The sequence below is a fragment of the Pelodiscus sinensis genome, chromosome 15, assembly GCF_052426305.1.
Source record: "Pelodiscus sinensis isolate ZL-2025 chromosome 15, ASM5242630v1, whole genome shotgun sequence".
In the NCBI taxonomy this organism is placed as follows: Eukaryota; Metazoa; Chordata; order Testudines; family Trionychidae; genus Pelodiscus; species Pelodiscus sinensis.
The window spans coordinates 35,318,855-35,339,623 of NC_143066.1; the positions used below are offsets into that span (position 1 = coordinate 35,318,855).

General features: G+C 49.2%; 1 protein-coding gene across 3 annotated transcripts in view; it reads right to left on the reverse strand.

Moving 5' to 3' along the window:
- RAI1 (retinoic acid induced 1) overlaps window positions 1-20,769 on the reverse strand; it is a 162,663-nt gene that overhangs the window by 91,567 nt on the left and 50,327 nt on the right. For 2 of the 3 annotated variants that reach the window (XR_012896196.2, XM_075899744.2), the window contains exon 2: window positions 10,378-10,487. The exons of the other annotated variant lie outside the window; for it this stretch is intronic. The gene's annotated coding sequence lies outside the window, so the exon portion shown is untranslated. The remainder of the gene's footprint in view (window positions 1-10,377; window positions 10,488-20,769) is intronic. 3 annotated transcript variants of the gene reach the window in all.

Consider the following 20,769-nt stretch of genomic DNA (forward strand, 5'->3'; position numbering starts at 1 on the left):
CCCGGAAAGTCACACACGCACACCTCATGGAGCGCTGCAGCGTTCAGTTTCTTTCAGTTTTGAGCCCCGAATGCACATGCAGAGCCCACGCCATTACGGACTGAACCTAAGCCCCCCCCATAGTTTCAATGGGATAGATAGCTCTTCACTTCCTGTTTTGCTCAGCAGTGTTACGAGCTTTCAAATGGCGTCTGTTTCCACTCAAGCAGCAGATGCATTTAAGCCGTGGAGGCAACTGTCGCTTGCCATTCAGAAGTTTCTGAAGCAAGCGGTCCTTTGGCGTGAAAGGTGCTGTAGAGATGCGACAGCAGAGCTCAGCCAAAGGAAACAGGCACGTTCACAAAATCCTACGGGGTATTGCTTTGCTAGACACTTGTGCTGGTCGCAGCCTGGAGGGAGACTAAGCTGACTCTGGCCGTTAGCTCGGTTCGGTAGCAGTCCAACGTCTTGGCCCTAGCTCAGGGTGAGGTTATCAACGGTCTTGTTCACAGGCCCAGGCCTTGCTCAGGGCAGGACAAGCAACAAAATAAAAGTTCAGGCCTTCTTCCGGCCAAGCAGCAGTTCAAGCCCCGGCTCAGAGCAGGCCGTCCAGAGTTTACATCTCAAGCCTGGCTGCAGGCCGTGTCACAGTTTATAGGCTCAGGCCTTTGGGCTGGGCAGGGCAGCTAACAGACAGGTCAAGGGGTGTGTGTGGGGGGGGGGGGGGGGGGGTGCGCGTTAGAGAGAAGCCCAGGACTGTCTGCAGGCTGAGCCGGTGTGTGTGTGGGGGGGGTGGGGGGGTCTCCTTGCTTTAGCGGAAAGCCGACAAGTGCAGAGGTTTTTGAACTGGGTGGGGGGGACCTGCCACCCAAGGTGAGGGATGGCAGGGAGGACGCTAGCCCCCCTGCTGCACTGCATCCCAGCCCAGGGCCCTAACAGACTGGGTCGGCTGGGATCCTGGCCGCCACATGCCAACCAGGTCACAGGGTCAGCAGGGATCCTGGCCACAACACGCTGCCCGGATGATCTCCTCAGCTGGCCCTAGGTCAGCTACCCCTGGGTTGCTTCATGGGCTTAGCTTCTGCTCCTCAGGGTCCACTGGGGACGGTGATGTTGGCAGAATGTCCGTGGGCCCTGGGTCCGGGTCAAGCAGCAGTCCTGGTGGTGCAGCCCAGTCTCGGGCCTGCAATGACCGTGGCAGCCTCGGCCAGTCTTCCAGGCCCCGCGGAGGCTCAGGCCAGTTCTCCCGTCTAGAGAAATGCAGTTCCTCCCTGAGAGTTTGGGCAGAGCATCTGGCCTGCTCACCCACTGGCTCCAACTGAGGTCAGAGCGCCTGCTTTTATACTTCCTGCTCGGCTTTCCTGTTTCCTGTGGGCGGGGCTGGGTTGCTCTGGCACCGCCCACCAGAGGTTCTTAAGGTGTCCTTCTCCTTCCAGCTCAGAGGGAGGCCAAGCTGACTCACTACAACTATATACCGTGGGCCCCAGGATCAAAGACAAAGGGAGGAAAGGAGTTGCTATGGTATTATTACAGAGCTAGCTTAACGGTCGTATGAAACATCAATAAAATCACCTAAACGCTTCCTTTGGCAGCTATTGCCATTATGCTAGGATTCTTGTTCATCTGCTTTGCTTGCAACCTCTCGGGGTCAGGGCACATTGTCCAATACCTGGTATAATGCGGCCCCTATCCTCACTGCTGCAGTAGGACAATAACAGCACAGATGAGGTGTATAGAACAACCCATATTGAATAGCAATGATTATTCCCTTTTTCTGGCTTCAGAAGGGAGATGACTCCATCGGACCATGTTATTAACATCTGCAGGGGAAATTTCCTCCGCTCTCCAACAGTAGGTGCCCAGATTGATTTCAAATACAGGCAGTCCCCAGGTTACATACAAGATAGGGACTGTAGGTTTGTTCTTAAGTTGAATTTGTATGCAAGTCAGAACTGGTACATATTGTAGGGGAAACTCTAACCAAACATTTCTCCAGAGCTCAGTTTTATTCTCCCACACCTCACTTCCCTCAGTCCTTTATTCTCAAGCTGAGGTGTCTGCTGAGAAAAGCCGCTCCTTGTCTCCCTGGTCTGCTGGAGGGGGGGCGCTAGCTTCCCATCTCCCTAGTCTGCTGGGGGGAAGCAACTAGTGTGGGGTTGCCTCACCCCGTTTGTAAGTAGGGATCTGATGTTAGTCGGATCCATGTAACCCGGGGACTGCCTGTAGATCACTCCCTGCATTCCTACTGAAGCCTTAAAGATCTCATCACTTAACTCTAATTTACAAGCCTACCTCCAAAATCCGGCTTCATCTTCATGAGCTGGACCAGCCCAGGGTCTCTTCCGGAGCATCAGTTCTGCAAGGCCTTCATTTCTCTTTTCCATCTCTTTCAGGGACTGCTTTACTTGCTTTTGTCTGCTCTTGGTCATCTTCCTTTGCCTGCCTCATCTCTTCTCTCTGTCCTATTTTCTCTTTATCTCCTTGCTTTCTTTCACATTTTTCCCCCTCAATGGCATTAGCCCTTGCTCGGAAGCCAGATAATAGAGAGACAGAGGATGCTAATACCAAACAGTCTTAAAATCTGACACGTCATACGGGGCAATACCATTCTGTGGATCAAATCACAATAGTCCCAGTGAATTACAAAGTATTAGAGGACTCTGCTGTTGTGTCTCTCATATAGCAATCGTCATGGTGAAGGACATGGTATTATAGGACTATACTTTTCTCTGGCTTACACAGCTACAGCCCCGGTGAAGGCCCATGGCATTACAGAACTACACTGTTCTAGAGATCATCTAGCAATAGTCATGGTTTTATAGGACTGTTTCTGTGTATACAGAAACAGCCATGGTGAAGGTCACGCTATTTGGCGAATACAGTGTTTTGTGACCCATATCTAAACAGTCACAGGGAGAGATACAGTATTACAGGATTATATTATGACCTTCCTCCCTTCTCAGCACTGAGTAAGGTGTATGCACATTTGCTAGGCATTAATTTTAGTAGTCAACAGTCAGAACCATATTTAAAACAATCATTCTTGTCTACTGAACGTAGTCTTACATGTTCATTTGCATGACAGCCTTGTTTACACGGGGACATGGTCTAGAACAGCTCTTGCAGATCAGCTCCTCATGTGAACATTCCATTCTGGAGAGAAGTAACTTTTGTCCTGGAATAAGAGTCCACATGTGGTACCCCACAGGGAGCAAGTGTGGAGTAGCCAAAGGGAGGTTTAAAATAAATGAAGACCAGTCGCACAATATTGAAATGTCTCCCAATATCCCAGTAGCTGGGACTACTGTTCTATACAAACACAGACAGTGAACACAACAGCAAGTTTTAGCCATGATGATAAATGCACCAAAAAAGGTATCCCCTGGTGAGACATCAAGCAGTGACTAACAATGGAGATGCAATTACAGGGAAGGAAGCAAAGTCTGATTGTAAGAAAGTTGAAAAAAAAAAACCTCATGGGGTTTTATTGAGGACGATATTCCAAATTAAAATGAAACCAGCCCTGTTTCATCTCAGGTTTTGTGCGAGCATAGAACCTGGGGCTAACTAGAGGTGAGCCCATTTGCACCACGACTGATTTTGGCCCACATTTGTCGGGTAGAGCCATGCACTCCAGAGAAAGACAAAGTTCCCATTGAACTCAATGGGAGTTCTTTTTGCATCGGAACTGCAGGTAGGTCCAGGTCTATTATGCAACAACACGCACATATTCTCATTGGTAGGTGAGTGGTGTAAACCATGTATGGCTTGACATATTCATGCATAGTTATACTGCGTTAGACCTAATGACATAACAATTTGTGATTTTTGGCTTTGCCCTCCCACTGGAGTAGAATGCAGCAATGGCAAATAGATCTGATTAACCCTTGTTTCGAACAAAGCATCACTGCAGTACATACCAAACACTACATACTGGGCCAAATTAATCTCTACCGTACCTCCACTGACTTCAACAGAAGGATTTGTCTCATTCTTTAAATATAACGATGCCTAATATTTGTATATACAACCAAATGCTACCAACAGCTATGTATCTTTCCATAGTATTTTAATATATGGCACCATCCATTTCTTTTATGCTTGTGATTAGATTAACCAGATAGATCATCTATTTTCTGTATCCATCCATCTAGCTAGAGGAGAGGAATTTTATTGTCCACTCGCGAGTGTCCTGTAAGCAAGCGAGATGATAACAAAACTGTTTCAATCAAGGCAGTCATTTTAATTACCAGGTGGACTGGAACCTCTTATGGATTGGTCTTCTTGGGGACAAAAAGGAAGGAATCTCTTTAAGATTTGAGTTTGCCTTGCTGTTTTGGTTCTCCCCTTTCTACCAGTGTATCTTCAATCTTGAACACTGCATAAAAGGGAGAACTGCTTGATCTTTTGCCTTGACTTTTGCTAAGAGAGGGGCACATAATAAAGTGTTTTCTTCTTTTAAACATTTGAGACCACCTTTTCCACAGGGGAGGAATGGGATGGGGAGATGTAGAAGTTCAGAAAGGATAATTCCCCCTCCCTTCCTGCTGTGAAGCAAAGGCTATTGACACCTTCCTTGCAGCCTGGCTGTTCCCCAAGGGCAGGGAGTTGAAAGGTTCACCTACTTCAAGTCATAAGTAATGCAGCAGGAAGCTCTAGTGTATTGTAGGCACACAGCTAGGGTCCACCATCGCGTCCTTTGCAATTGCTCCTTACCCTGCATCCTCCTCCTATTCCGTGGGGCTGGGGCAGAGGACAAGGTCTCTCTCTCTCAGTGAGTGTAATGCAGGAACTTCACAGGTGCTGACTGAATACAATTACTGCCTGCAGCAAAGGCTCTCTTTTTCCTTCCCACTCTTCTCACTTGTTTTCTTCCATGCAGCCGAGTGCGCGCCTTCCGAGACAGACAGGGACTGACAGAATGTCAAGATTTGCACTGCCCCTGTGGCTTTTAGTGATCCCTTTGCTGGGGCAAGGCAGCATGCATCCTGGTCCAGTGACAAGAACTTGGCTCTCTCAAAAAACCCAAAAGTCCCCCCTCCTGTTTCAATCAGGGAGGTGCACTTAAACCACAAGCAGCTTTCTCCTCCCAGCCTCAGCCTGCTTGTGCTTTATTGATGCTTTCAAGACGCAAAAGGAGGAGAGAGAGTGCAAAGTAGCAAAAGGGGAAAGAAAGGGTTCTTCTTGTCCAAATAATCTGCCCTTCTGTGGATTAAGATCTCAGAGGGCCTGACAAACATGTATTGCCTACCTCAGGCCTAATTAAGTGCTACTGTGCCCATCTGACAGCTGGGGAAACTGAGATACAGAACAGTCAAGCAAGTTGCTCAAGATCACTCAGAGAGTCAGCAGCCCGGCCAGGAATAGAATATATGAGTTCTCCCTGCAGCCACAAAAGATATGGAGAGCCAAAAACTGGCCTTTTTAAAGTCAACCGGAGTTTAGCTATTGATTCAAGTTTGGCCTTCATCAAAAAATAATCAAGAGCTGTTAAAGGTAAGGTTCTTGTAGGTACCTACGGCAATCCTCACAGGCGATTTCAGGCAGGTTCCAATGAGAAGTTTTTCTATACTGAACTATAGTGATGCTCCTGCCATGAGGGCAGGGGACTGGACTCGATGACCTCTCGAGGTCCCTTCCAGTCCTAGTGTTCTAGGATTCCATGAAAAGTGGTGTTTCCCCATCGGTGTCAAAAGTCGATCAAATGGCTTTTCCCATCCCATCTAGGCTTTTCCCATCCAGGAGAGAAACAGCACCTTCCCTCTATCTTCTATACACCAACAGCTAGAATTCATCCCGCAGGGAAGGAGTGGTGTCCTGGAGGTGACAGCAGAAGATTAAGAACCAGGACTTGGGGTTCTCCTCCTGCTGTGTCACTAGTTCAGCATGTAACCCTTGGCAAGTTTCTAACCCTCTGAGCCTCTGCCTGCCCCATCTATACCATGGGTGTAACGCTAGCCTGCCAAATAGGAAGGCTGAGAGCCTCAAGGCACGCCTCTTCAGTCTGGTAAAGACATTACACCATGGGAGAGCTCGCCGGTCGGCATAATAAAACCAACTCACACCAACATAGTGCTGTCCACACAGGCCCGTGTGTCCATGCAACCTGTGTCTCTGGGAGGGCGAGGAGGTTTATTCATATCCCTGAGTGACGTAAGTCACCCCAACACAAGCTTTAGCGTTTGCCAAATGCTTTGAGATGGTCACACGACAGGCACGAAGGGCTGTTATTTTGTATAGCAGTGCCAGACATTACACCCAATTGTAGATCGGGATACCCTGTACTGGAAGGATCGGGACCAAAGAAAACAGAATCTGTAGTTTCGGACACGTCACTGTCAATATGCAACTCTTTAAGTGAGCGGACGTCTAGGCGAACTACTTTCCCTTCATTCTAAACCTACCTAGCCATGGTATTCCTAAGGTCCCCATCGTCCTAGCGTTTGCGCACCAACTTTTCCCCTTCTCCCTCTGTTATGCAAGTGTGCAGCCTTGCAAATTATAAATACCACAGAGCAAGAGCTCACTGCTCTCCTGATTTTTAAATCTACATCTTAATTGCAGCCCTAGAACTAGGGATGTAATAGCGTAGTTGATTAACCGATAAGAAAAAGCTTATAGGTTAATGCTATAGATTACGCCCGGCAGTAAATTCTTTAGCAGGCTAGCTAGCAGCCGGGCTCAGTCCTGGCTTGCACCAGGTCTGGGACTTACCCCTGGGGTGGCTCTGCATTTAAAGTGTATTAGCAGCCAGGCAGACAAGCTCAGTTCTGGCTTGTGCCGGGTCCAGGAGCTTAGCACCACCGGGACAGAGGCTGCTATTACCCTGCGCTGCTGCCTCTATCAGAGGCAGCCACGTGGAGAGGCAGGGGGCTCCTCGGGAGTGGGGCTGGAGCGCCACGGCTGCCGGCCCCACCCCTGGGGACTATAGAATAGTCGAATAACCAATAAGAATGAAAGAGGTTAATGGACTATTCAATTCACTGATATTTAACATCCCTACCTAGAACAGTGGTTTTTGGCCCACAGCAACTCTGCTCAATGCAGACCTTTCCGCAGACCACCAGCCAACCACCCATGATGACAAAATGGGTGCAGGAGGGGGTGGGAGTGCAGGATCTGGCTGGGAGGCAGGGTTCAGAAGTGGGCTGAGGGTGGGGGATAGTGGGAGGCTGGGTGCAGGAGTGGGCTGGGGGTCTGGCCGGGAGGTAGGGTGCAGGAGCGGGGTGGGGGTATGAGAAGGACGGAAGGTACAGGAGTGGGATGGAGGTGCAGCCTCATGGTGCTCCAACCTCTCGGGGTGCCCACTGCAGGGCGGGGGAGCCCTGAGCACACAGCCCACCTGCAAGACGCTCGGACCACACTCTGAGAACCACCGCCCTAGAAGTTTTTAAGCGGCGGGAGAAGAACAAAAGCAGAGTGGGGCTTAAGAATGGGCCCACCTGGAGTCTTATCAGGCAAGCCCTTCCGCCACATGGAACCCAACCAGCACAGTCCCTGCGTTCTGATGCTCAGGAGATGCCAGTTCAGTTCTCAGACCTGGCCCTGTGTTGACCCAGAGTGGCTAAGGGGATGGAAATGAGAAGGAGACTCAGGGGCCATCTCTGGCTTATTAAGGAGCACAACTACCAGGCATCTTAGGGGATCCCATTGCAGAAACCAGCCAACGGGAGCTGCCTCGGCCGTGCTTGCTGTGCAGGCAGTGCGCAAAGTACTTCTCCCCCTCCCAGAGGTGCGCGGCCTGCAGAGGGCACATGGTCCCTGCAGCCAGCCACTTGGAGCGGTGCGAGAGGGCGCAGAAAGCAGGAAGCCTGCCTAAGGGTCCTGCTGGGCTGCTGGCTGGGCGCCACCTAGGTAAGCGCCTCCTGGCCAGAGCCTACACCTGGCACCCCCGCCCCTCCCTCCCCCCAACTCTCTGCTCCCCCCCTGCACCTTGCCACAGGTCACAACCCAAACCCTTTGTTTCCCCACGTCTGCACCCATTCCCTTCTCCAACACTGAATCCCAATCCCCTGCCTCAGGTCACAGCCGCCTCTCAGACTGTACACCCCTCCTGAACCCTGTCCCCCCTTCCTGCTCCCAAATCCCCTGCCCTGGGTCTCAGTCTCCCCCTTCACCCAAATGCCCTTCTTCACCCCAGTCCCCTACCCCAAGACCCCACACTTCTCCGTTCCTATCATGGAAGAGTGCAGCCCTTGACTACTTAACCAAATTCTTGGAGTGCCTCCCCCATAAAAAATGATTGCCCATCCCTGGTGTAGACAAAGCCTTCGCCTACTTTTAACCCTTTAAATGCCGGAGTTATCTTCCCAGGGCAGGGTGTCTCTTAGCTGAATGTTGCGTGTGAATCAGAAAACGCCAAGCCTATTCTAATGGAATCCTGCCTTCATACTGGGATGCTTACACTGAAGAGAAGCCCTACCTGTGTACAGGAGCACCTTACCTGCCAGGGGCCAAATAGGAGGTATAAAAATAGCATGCAACTCTCACACAAAAAAACCCCCAATAAAAAGCCAGACCAAGACAGGGATAACAAACGCAGTAATCAGTAAAGACTATCCCAAGAGGCTGTAAGTTCTTCAATTAGAGCTCTCATTATAGGCCTAGAAACTCTACTCTTTTCTGTACGGCTAACACATTTTTTTTTCTTTTCAAGAAAAAAAGGGAGGGAGGGGGAAAGCAGAGGCACGCTGCATCTTTAATGCAACAGACAGCTCTGCTGAGATTCACTTTGGCTCTTATTTCGACTTTCATCTAAAAGAGCTGCCCAGGGAATCCATTAAGTCCAATTTAAATCGACTCTCCGCCCCCAAGCTTTCTCCCCGCCCTGCCCACTCCCCCAGACTCTTCTCCCCTTGGAAACAAACAAACAAAACAAGTGCGGGAAGAGAGGGGAGCGTGCAGAATTTTTTTTTTTAATTTTATTTTGAAAGATGCACTCCAAGCAGTACGCTCCTCCCAGGGCACTGAACAGATTTTAACTGCTATGCAAAAATTAAATCCAAGAGAGCAGTGGCCACACTTGGATAATGTCTTAATATCGCCCCTGCCACATTTCTGCGGCTGGTAAGGTTTCAAAGTCTATGGACTCATGTTATAGTTGTGCTCTCCCCGACTCCCTAATTTTCACATATGTTTTCTCTTCTGGGCTTTTTTTTTTTTTTTTTTTAATTGCTGTGTGCTGGCTTTGTTACAATACCAGCCAGTAAAGTTTGAATGGATACCATCTCATGGACCACTTTGGTTTTCCACTGCCAGTTTGACAATTGCAGAAATCATTCTTTGCATTCAGAAAAATCAAATTCCATTCCCCCCCCCCCCCACACACACACACGCCCCTGTGAGCTGCTCCGTAATGATAGAGAACGGACAGCCCCCACCCCCCGGCTGTCATGTACTACACGGTCATTCAAGCGCTGCTTCTGTAGTATAAGCACTTTTCCAATCCCCCCTCCCCCAACACACACATATGAATAGGATGCGACACAGAATTTGTTTTCAATCATTGGCATTTCTTTACTTAAAACAAAAGCGTTCTCTCTCTCTCTCTCTCTCACTCTCTCTTTCTCACACACTCACACACACACGCACGCACGCACACTGAAAAGTGAAATCTCTTTAAGGGAGCTGTGAGTTGTTGGGGTTGTTTTTTTAATGACAATGGAGGGGTTTTGTATAAATTTGCCATGGGAAAGAGAGAGCCGGAGAGCATGTGAAAGTCCCACCGAGGGGGTTTCCGAACACCCAGCCAGATGTGCAAATCCTGGGATTACTCACATCTCTGCTAGAACAATGTTTTCTGGCAGGCGAGCGTGATGCACACCAAATCAACGGAAGACAACAAATCAAAGCAGAGTTCGCACACAAAGACAACAGCAATGATTGTGGGACACGGAGGCTCATCAATGCGGGAACTTTGTAAAGTAGAAAAACATGCACATGAATAACTAACGTTAAAGAAACCTCGTTGACAAACCTCACTCCCATATTCACTTACAAACCCCAGCGGTGGATTTTTTTATTATTCCAACTTCCGAAAAGTGGGAGTAGTCAGGATGAGCGAAATGAACAAATCTCTTTCGTACATGTCCAGACCCAAATCTGCTAAATTTAAGCCATACCTTTGTGCAGATGCCCATTACCAAGAAAGTCCCCAGATATTTGCAACAAATCCAACCCTCTTTGTTAATTATAAAACAAACAAACAAACCAAACCCCAACTGCTGCAAGCAGGACTCAAACTCTGCAATGCCAGAGATGTACGTTGCGGTCTCATTGGTAAGGGTGGCAAGTTGCATGAGAGAAAAATAAATCGGGGAAAAGCGCTATAAATTCCCACAGAGCATTCCGCAGACCCTCCAGTAAAAAAAGGCACAAAGAGATAGCTTGTAACGATACCTGTAATTTTTTGTGCTCCTCTCTCTCTCTCTCTCTCTCTTTCACTCTTGCGGGCTGTCTCTCTCTCTCTCTCCTCCTCCTCTTCCAGAACACAGTAGCCAGATTAGATCCTTAGGAAAAAAAAATGTGAGAAATAGCACAATTCTTTTTTTTTTTTTCTTTCCTTCTCAGCAACCCTTCTAAGCTCCTTCAGTAGCCATTATTCATGGACCACTGGGGGATATAAGGTAATTAGAAACGGCCCTATAGCATCCAGCCTGAAAATTTAATGCCAGTGGTAGGAGTGGTTGGGGGTTTGGCTGCGGGCTGCTACAGCAGACAGGAGAGTGCTTTGGTGGAGCTAGGGAAGAGGTGAGGGCTGGGGGGGGGGGGGGGGGGAGGGAAGGGAAGGAAAAGACGGGAAGGTGGTTCGTCCGATCTCTGATAGAGACGTCAGGTCATTGGGCAGGATGGCAAGAGATGCAGAGAGGAGCTAGTGACAGTGTGTGTCTTTTTATTATTATTATTATTGAGTGGGTAGCAGGCTTGCTTGCCTGTGTGATCTATGCTAGGTTTGTGTGTGTGTGTGAGTGTGTGTGTGTGTGCGCGTGTTTGTGCCAGGAATAGCAATCAGCAGCAGAAGCAGCACACAGAGCACAAAAATGCCATCATGCAGGGTCAACAGAAAGCTGCAGACTTTTTTTTTTTTGCTTAATCCTCGGGGGGGGGGGGGAGAGAAAAGGAGGAAGGAGGTTGCTGATTCCTTTATAGGTTTTCATTTTTCTTTCCTCAGTCTCAAGCGATCACATTCACAAAAAACAAAAACAAAAACCCACCCACCCCAAACATCCCAGTCCTGAACTAAACCTGCATGAGAGAGATACAGAGCAGTCTTGGGGTCTGAGGCTGTATTTGATTTTTGAATGCAATGATCACAGAGGTGGACGCGGAAGGTAGCTGGGAAAAGAAAGAGCAAGGGTGGGGGCGGAGGAATGAGAACAAATCACACCTGCAGCTTTTTCTGTTCTGCATAGCCAGCTGCAGCCAAGGCAGTGACTGACAGGAAAAAATACAGAAGCTTGGACTCCAAGCTTTGTGCATCTGTTGGGATTTAGGTAGATGGTGGCTGGCAAATTAGATCTGACGGCAGCTAATCTCTTTGCGTGGTCGTTTTAGGTTTTGCTTTTGGAACAAGGGAAGGGGAACATTAACAAAGAGCAATCCTTCCCCAAGCCCCTCTTCTAAATGAACAATCGTGAGAAAAACAAGGACATTAGGCGCTGCCAAGTTAAAGGAAATCACAGAGCCCTACGACCTCGCCTAAAGGAAGCTCAGTGGCCCTATCAAAAGTTTCAAAACCAGAAGAATCACCATGATATGACAGACCGCTGCCCCCCCAAAGCCAAATGTTCTGCTTCTGAGTCCCCCTCCCATGCTGGATACCCCAGAGGACGTGATAAAACCCTCTTAATACAGTTCTTTGGAGAATACTCTCCCTTGGGAAGAATGGGGACTCCTGCCTGACCCCAGCCGGTGATCAGACCCTGAAGCATGAAGTTTGATATCCCTTTCTGCAAATGCTACTTCAGCTTTTTTAACCTTACTAAATTAGTCACCTCAATAATATCCCATGGCAGCAAGTTTCATGCTGTGCTTTACGTAAAAAAGCATTCCCTTGGATCCATTTCCAGTCTATTGGCTTTTAATTTCACATGATTTAATTTCACGTATTATTGACTTATGGGGAAGAGTATATTGGAGCCCTTTTTTCACTATTATTTTTTGTATATATTCAGAGGTTAAACAATAAATAAAGATCAATCCTCATAAGACGACCAAGGTTTCACTACTAGTGTTCCATAGTCATTTAAAATAACTCCTTCCAATTTCTTTTTCTTTGGAACGGTTCTTTTCACAGCAGTCTTCTCCCCTCCCCCACAAGAGTGCTCCTAGCTCCAGACCCAGTTGGGGTGGTTTATTCCTTCACATAATATAACAAATCTGTGGTCAGTTAGGACTTCACAATGTTTTATATCCCAGGCAGTCAGAACTTCCAGACAACGGTGAGGCTAGAAGTCAGATCCTCTTAATCCAAAACCAGAGCTCCCTTCCTATTACTTTACCTGAAAGAAAATCTCCTTTAGTGCTTAGCAGCAGAAAGCAAAAGTCAGAAGGCAAATTAAAACCAGCCCACATTTACCATCATGATTTCAGAGGGGTTGCCTCATGATTTTTTGTTGCTTTGGTTGGCAATACTGACTATCATCCAACATTGCTTACCCATTAACATACTGGCACGGTAGCTATGTTAACGATACGTTACTGCTGTTCCAGCTCAATCTAATGGAAGTTTGGCTGAGCAAAGGCGGCCTCTTAGGCCCCCTGCCTATCAGGGTCTTTACTTTCTTCTTTACCTCCTTCAGTGCCCCCAAGCAATTAATATCATCCAGCTATGAGCAATGCCTGGTGGGGGGGCACCTCTTTTCTGGAGTACTGCTCAAGCAACCCACGGAGCTATCAAACAAAGCCCCCCCTTTATTTTCAAGATCTTGCCACAGTGGGTTAAGGATTCTCTGGCTTGCCACGGTCTGTGGCTTGCACCAAGCAAATGAACACCACCTCCAAGCTACCATGAACACAGGGAATAAGAAGACAATGTGCGAGGTACAGAAAGACCTGTCTCCCAGCTATACACTTATCACGGCCCCTCCCTTTCCTTCTGGCCACTTGTTCCACACCCATCTCTAGAGGGCAGGGTTCACTAGGCTAATAAAAGGCAAAAGCATCCCTTTAAAGTAATACACCCCGATACAATGTCAGTACTCAAGCTGCTAGAACAATGCCACTGGAGTCCTGTCAGTGTCTCTCCTTCGTCACCTACAAACAGAGATTGCCCTGGTATGATCTGCTGATCTGGGAGGAGCTGCTCTGAGTTTCCCAGATACTGAATTCATTTCTTACCATTTGTCTTTAAGCTGTGTGGCCAGTGTTCCCTGAAAGCTCAGTGCTTGGGTAGCCACCCAGGAGAGATTCAAATGCTGCCCAACTGATCAGCAGAGCGCCCCCAGCCAGCAGCATGTGTTTCTACCCGTGGTGCACATCACTCGTGACTTGGTGCACATCACAAAATTTATTCTGTACATGGGTGGAAAAAAATTGGGAGAACATTGGTTCTGCACATTTCCTCTTCAACTCTAGTTTACACCTAATCTCAAAGCTGCCATTCTAGTCTGTTACCATCACTCGGTCTGGATTTCTTTTTTCTGAGGGATACTTTCTTGGCTTGAATTAACCCCCGTATCTTGCCGTTTCACAGTACTGTTCACCTCTTGTCCTTTTGATTCCTTCTTGGGGAATATTCAGACCTTCTCTGACTCCCATAAACTATACTTTGTAGCTTCCAAGCTGCTCTTATGGGTTTTCATTTCCTATCTTTGTCCTTCAGACTTGTTTTCTGCTAGCGTCCTCATTTTGGGGGGAAAAAACCCACCTCTCACGGAGTTAACTCTGGTATGACCGGAGCTGCAAGGATATTGGAACTGAATTATCAGTGGCCACTGTTATCTGTGGCCCAGTCACACCTTATGTCTTGGGCCAACACTTCCGCATGACTCAGAATTAGGTCAACGGTCACCTCTCCTCTTCCAGAACAAGCTGTTACATGAACCAACAGCTTGTGATCTTGAGAAACTGTTTCTCCATACCACGTCCTCAGGTGACATTCAGTTGATATTCACGGAGCTAAGAGCCACCCTTTTTTTGCTGCTCTGACTAGATTTTGTCCGCGCCGTGACTTCTCCCAGCACTCTGTACTCACCGCCCCCGTTCCGATCCAGAGGTGGACGGCACAACTCACGGGTTCCCTCACCTGCAACTTACATCTGCAGGGAGTCAGCCTCGTGACGACACGTTTGTTCCCCCCCCCCCCTCCCCGAAAGACTTCATGTGGCTCATTTGTGTAGCTCGGTGACCAAGCCTACTTTTCCTGGAGAGCTAGGAATCACATCACCCTGATGGCGATACCGCAGATTTCAGAAATGCCTTTTATGTCCAGGCTGGTGCAACTCCTCCCTTGGCTTTGAAGCTTCTCACACTGCAAAGTCCCCATTTGCAATCTTTATTTGGAATCATCTGCCCGGATTGGTCTTCCTGGACCCCCTCCTTCACCCTCAGTCACGGTCTTCTTCTCTGCCTTCCACCGCAAATTCTCTGCTCCAACATGAGTGCGCCTCAAGAGATGCTGCCTCTCCCCCAGCTTCTCATTTTCTGTGAGCAGCCAAGCTCTCAGCTGACTTTCTGCTCAGCCTGTCTCTTCTTCCATGGGGTTCCCCTATGTCTAATCAACTCAGTTCTCACGCACCATCTTCCCTCTCGGTGACGCTACATGGAAGTGGAAGCACGTAGAGGAAGCCACTGTAGAGGGTTCAGACTTCACCAGTCCTCAACACATTGATCTAAATGTAGCTTCTGGAAGTCTTCTACAGGCGCTTACATCACTGCTGCTGGTTTACGTTGCTGCTCCTCTCTCCTCAGGAATAGAGCCTGCGCCCACGCACATCAGCAGGGATTTTGTCATTCACTTGAAGTGTGCGGAGGATCTGCCATCCACTTGCAGATCTTTCCCATCCATGTGCAGAATAATTTTTATGTGCACCGAGGAATGCGCACCACCAGCAGACACAAAAGCAAGTTGTGGGCACTCTGCTAATCAGCTGGGCAGCATTTGGATCTCTCTTGAGCAGCTGCACAAGTGCACGGCTTACAGGGAACGCTGCCTCGGACCACAGCCTGTCCACTTAGAACAACTGATCGCCTTCCTGAAGGGCTGCCTTGCTGGGGGAGGAGTGATTTGTCTCAAAGGATCTGTTGTAATGGAAACCATCTCTCCATCTCTCCTTGGTTTCCTTCTGTCTTGACTCTGGCTTCCTTGAGTGGAGATCTGTTCTGAGTCAGGACCTTGTTTCCATGGGAGGAGCGAATAGCAGAGTTCCCCCAGTGGGTTATTAGAATTCCTTTTACTTCAATGGCAAGTGGCATAAAAAGCTTTAATGTGGGCCTAATGGAGCCCCTGGGAAGTCTGGGAAGGAAATCTCCCCTGGAGAAGAGGAGGCATGGAGGGGAACTTTCCAGATAAATTCCTGGACAGGTTGAAATTTCTGCAGGAGCCATCTCAGGCAGCAAGAAATGGAAATGAATGTTTGTTTTATTTTTAACAGATGTTACAAAAGACCTGCCAGTAATTCAGTGAACGATGCAAAACCTAGATCCCACTCACTTTTCCCTGCATGCCTCCCGTCTCCTCCCTCTCCGTAGTCTGTGTGAATATTTATTTGCATTTAGCAGATTTTTTTTTCTTTAAGGTAAGCAATGCAAGAACAATCTGAAGCAATTTCTTTTCCCCTCCCCAAGGTTTTAGGTTCGATCCTTGGTCCTAGCAGCTCTGAATTATTTTTAATACATTTTAATGGCGCCTCATGTTTTCCAAATCCATTGCACTTCCCTGCTTTGGCAGTTCACTTCTTTTAATTTATCCTCATCCGTGTCTGTGTGCCACGTTAGCAGCTCTTGGCCCGGTCCGGCGTTTGGATGAGACTCACAGGTAGGCAGCTACCTGGAGATCTCAAAGCATTTTACGTACACTAGAAGTCCGACTCCCCACACTCTGATGGGGAAGGAATACGGATGATCCGCTCCCTTTAAAAAACAGGGGAAGAGGAAGCACCGGGAGATTATACCTATGATAATATGGGAAGTCAGTGGCACAGCCATGATTTGAAGCCAGGGGTGAACCTGTTCTAGCACCTTTACATCTCAGACAAGGGTCTGAGGTGCATAAAGGGTCCTGAAAGACCTGGCTCCAGCCACAGGAGGTTCCCCTGGAGCAATTCAGGCTGCCCTCTGAGGAACCCCTTGTAAGCCTTGGTATGAGAGTATGTTGAGGGGCAGCCCACAGAGCCGTGAAGATCCTGGGCAGCCCCGAGAGCTGTATAAGTTGTGCTAGCAGCTTCCCTAGCATCATCCGCCGGGCTCAAAGGTGGCTTAAAGTCGCCTTGTTCCTTTGGCCCCCGAACCGCAGCACAGACTATCAGAGCTGCTGATGTTCTAACCACAAGGCATCACTCTCCCTACAAAGCGCAGGCCGATGCAGCGTTCCCCATATGCCGGGCACTTGTGTGGCTGGTCAGGCGAGATTTCAATGCTGCCCAGCTGATTAGCACAGCACCCATAGCTAGGTTGGGGTTTCTCTTGATGGTGCACATTCCTCGGTGTCCATACACATTTATTCCACACATGGATGGGAAAAATCCGCACATGAATGGAAAGATGAGAGGGAACACCGGGAGACAGAATGCTGTCTAGGGAAGAGTCTCTCTCCCTCTCCCGGGTCCATGTTAAAACACAAAACATGAAGGCTATGTCTACACTGGCGCGATCTTGTGCCAGAGCTATGCAAATGAGGCTAAGCGTGGAATATCGCCGAGCCTCATTTGCATACCTAATGAGCCGCCATTTTGCGGAAGAAGCTCTTGCGCAAGAAGGAGCTGTCTGCAATGCCGTTATTCCTGAGGGTTTTTCTTGCGCAAGAAGGGGCCATGCAGACAGCTCCATCTTCCGCAAGAGCCTCTTCCGCAAAAATGGTGGCTCATTAGGTATGCAAATGAGGCTCGGCGATATTCCACGCTTAGCCTCATTTGCATAGCTCTGGCGCAAGATCGCGCCAGTGTAGGCTTAGCGGTAGTGAGCCCAGTGTTTAGGTGGTGGGTAAGCATCTGAACATGAGAGTTTAACACCCAGCCCTCGCAGCCTGGAAAACCACGGCATCAAGAAGAGAGCCTCTCCTCCTCCCTTACCAACTCATTGCAGGAGAGACCAAAGCACACACAAAACTTGCCCTACAACCATCTCTGTCCCTCCAGGGATGCCAAGAGGAGCTGGAACCATCACAGTAGCTTACCCCTCCAATGTTCCCGCTAATCTTTTCCATCCATGTGCAGAAAACATTTTGTTATGTGCATCGAGGCACGTGCAAATGGGCACCACCAAAAGAAACAAAAAATCCTAGCTGCAGATGCTCTGCTAATCAGCTGAGCAGAATTCGAATCTTTCCTGAGCGTCCACGTAAGTGCACAGATGACCGGGAATGCAGTACCTCTCCAGGAGCCTTTTGCCCATTGCGATCTTTACCACGCAGATGAAAAATCTCACCAAGTCATCAGTGTGATGTCTGTTAAGAGCTGCAGCGTCTGAGCGGGGCTCCTGATTTGGAGCTGCGGTGGACGCAGAGAAAACAGCTTCAGATCTTTCCAGTCGTGTACGGCCCTCTTTTCTAGCGCCGCGGGATTGTGAGATGTTGGGCCATAAACCGATCACTGATGCAGCATGGAATATTGTCATTCTGGTCCTTGGGCCAGGTCATTTTTCTGGGGAGACAACTTTGAACCTGATCGTAAATTGAACAGAGCTCTGGTATAGGCATTTGAGGATAGGTGTGACAGAGTCTTGACTTCTGCGGCGTGTAGGAAGGTAAGGAACAGCTTTGTGCACATATGAGAGTCGAGTTCTGGGATCTAGAGAGGCTATGGAAAAGGAACCTCCAGCAATCGTGGTCTGATGAAATGAAGGCCTAGGTAAGAACATTTCTAATTGTGCTGTTATTCACATGGGTGCCGGGTTCCTAGAAGAAACAAACTTTAGCAGCTAGCACTGGAAGTATGTGTTAAAATTTGAAAAGAAATAAGCCAGAATGCCAGTTTTTTAATTCATGTTTGAGGGGGAAACCCCCCCCCCCCCCCGAAAAAAACAAACTATAGCCCCTGCTCTCCGATTGTGACTCCAGCTTTTAGCAAAGCAGGGTCTGAAACGATACGGCGTACACCTACAAACTTCTTTCCAAAGTTGCTAAGCCCCATATCAACGTCACATATCCAGCGCGTCTACGGATAATGGATTTCAGCATTTCTCAGCATGTGGTAAACTCCCACATACCGCTGGGAAAAGCTCTGAGGACTTCTATAGGCTTTAGTCACGGGGCGGGGGGAGGGAGCTTGCTTTTCAGAGCAAGATTTGGTAGACAGAATGGCAGAAAACCCAGAAGACAACTCCGTCTAACTTGTTTCTTGTCAAGTTTAACGCGGAAGGTGGTGTTGGTGTTCCACTTAATGTAGGAGTTCAGTATCTTCATTTGGGAACCCAAGGTCATCAGAAAACTTAGCAACGAAACAACCAACATTTTCCAACTTCTACATGTCGGATTTCTAGACGGAAAACGGAAATCATGTACGTTCCCATGGTGACTTAAGAAAACGTGCTGCTACCTTTGTGCCTTTTTTCCGTCACCACCTTGGATTTTCCATCTCGCTCAGGATCGTGTGAAGGCAAGGTTTCTATATTCACATGGGCAGCGGGTGAGGCTAAGGCTGGAGGAGGCAAGCCCCCAAGTTCCACCCTGATGCCCAAGGCCCCATGGGAGCCAACCTCCGCACCACTCTAGGTGCAGGTCACCCCTGCTACAATGGGTATCGCACAGCCCCAGCCTTTACAGAGAATGGAGAGGGTGGGTCCTTCTGGCCCTGGAAGGCTTCCAGAGGGTGGCCCTCCTGGCCCCGGAGCGTGGATGGTGCCCAGCTCCAACCTCAGAGGGGCTGAAACCTAGACAGCCCCAGGAGACGGGGGAGAAGTGCTGAAGGGGGGTAAGGCCTGGGGGGCGGAATGAGGACAGGGCCAGGCTGGCCCTTTGGGAAGGCATTACCTTCCCCTGCCTCTAACACCTGCCGCCCACGCATACTCACTAAGCTCAGTACCTGTGATGTTGGTGCAGCTGTCCTTGTGCGGAAAGCGCTTTGGAGGGGTTAGTATTTTCTAGCTGGCTTGCTTTTAATGCAGGACAGAAGGCACCATCGCTAAATCTCTCGGACCCTTCTACTTGATTGTACAGGGCACTGAACGTCCACCTCTAGATCCCTCGGCACCTCACTGAGGCCCATCACTGAGCAGGGGCTGAAACTAGCACCGAGCTGCCTCATTTTGTTGTGGCTGATTTCAAACCGGCACAAAACCTGTCCTACAGCTTCTATTTCTGGACCCCTCCTGGGACAATCACCCTCCGTTCTCAGCCAGCCTCAGAATATAAATGGTTTTGCAAGATGCCCGAACCCTTCTGAGGCGACGCAGCTGGCGTGTGCCGGCTTTAGAGCTGCTGCTTCCGCAAACCCCAGCCACCTTCATTGGGGGGAGAGAGAGAGAGAGAGAGAGAGAGAGGCGCTTGTTGTTTTCCCTTCACATCTCCCTACAAAATGGAGAAGAATTGATTCAAGGAGGAAATCTCTTTTGTGCTAACCCCCCTTCCCTGTAACCGGATCCCCCTCGCATTTCAGCACAGGAGCCGGAGCTGATCACAGAGCGTTTATTGCTTCTCTTGATGCCAGACTGTCATATTCTCCCAACGCTCAACGAGGGAAGGGGCGGGGTTTCACATAAAGCTTGTTTACCTTGGAGCCAGCCATGAGGGGCATACCTTGCTAATGAGGAAAAGCTGTGAGGAACCACCGCCGCCACCCACTCACCAACTGCCCCTCGCGATCACAGTGCCCCCGTGTCCCTAGTCTTGCCCCGATGGGGATCTCAGTTTGTCTGCAGAAAATGCTGATTCCACCTGGTAACAGCGGGGAAGCAAAGGAAGCCACAGAACCCAGCTAGGCACAGCCACCTAACGGCTCAGTGTCTGAACCCGAGTCGTCCCTTCTGAACGCCTTTTTCTTCACCAGCCTACCCTTCTCCACGGGCTCTCGCACCGGTGTTCGGCCACTTGTGTGGGAAGTGACGGCAGATGAATCTATGTTGTGCTCATGCAACACTCTTCATTCCAGGGGCTCCGGATCAGAAAGGTTGATTACAGACCCCCCCCCCCCCGAGTGTGGCTCAATACTGTTATCCCCGTGTTTATGAAAGACAAACGGCGGTTCAAAGATTTGCCGAAGATCATACTGCACGTACCAGTCACAAATCTAGGGCTAGAACTAGGGATGGGAATGGGTAACCAGGTAATCAGTTACCTAGGAAGCATCACCCTTACCAGGCAATGGTTAACCCAGGCCTGGGAGGAGCCCCCCACCTGCAGATGGCTGCTCCAGCCCTGCTGGGCTGCAGAATGGGCCCGGAAGCTTGTAGCCAACCCCAGCCCCACGGCGGGGCTGGGAGCCAGCAATCAGCCCCGTATGAAGCTGGCAGCTGGAGCCTCGCGGGCTGGGGGCTGTTCCAGCTGGGCTAAAGCAGCCCCCTGCCCGGGATCTCACTGAGTTGGTTAACTGGTTCCACCTTAGGTTAAGCCAACATTTAACAAGTTCACTGATGAATCGGGATTTTAACATCCCTAATCCTGAAGCAGCTTTCTATGGGGGCTTTACCTTGGCGTGG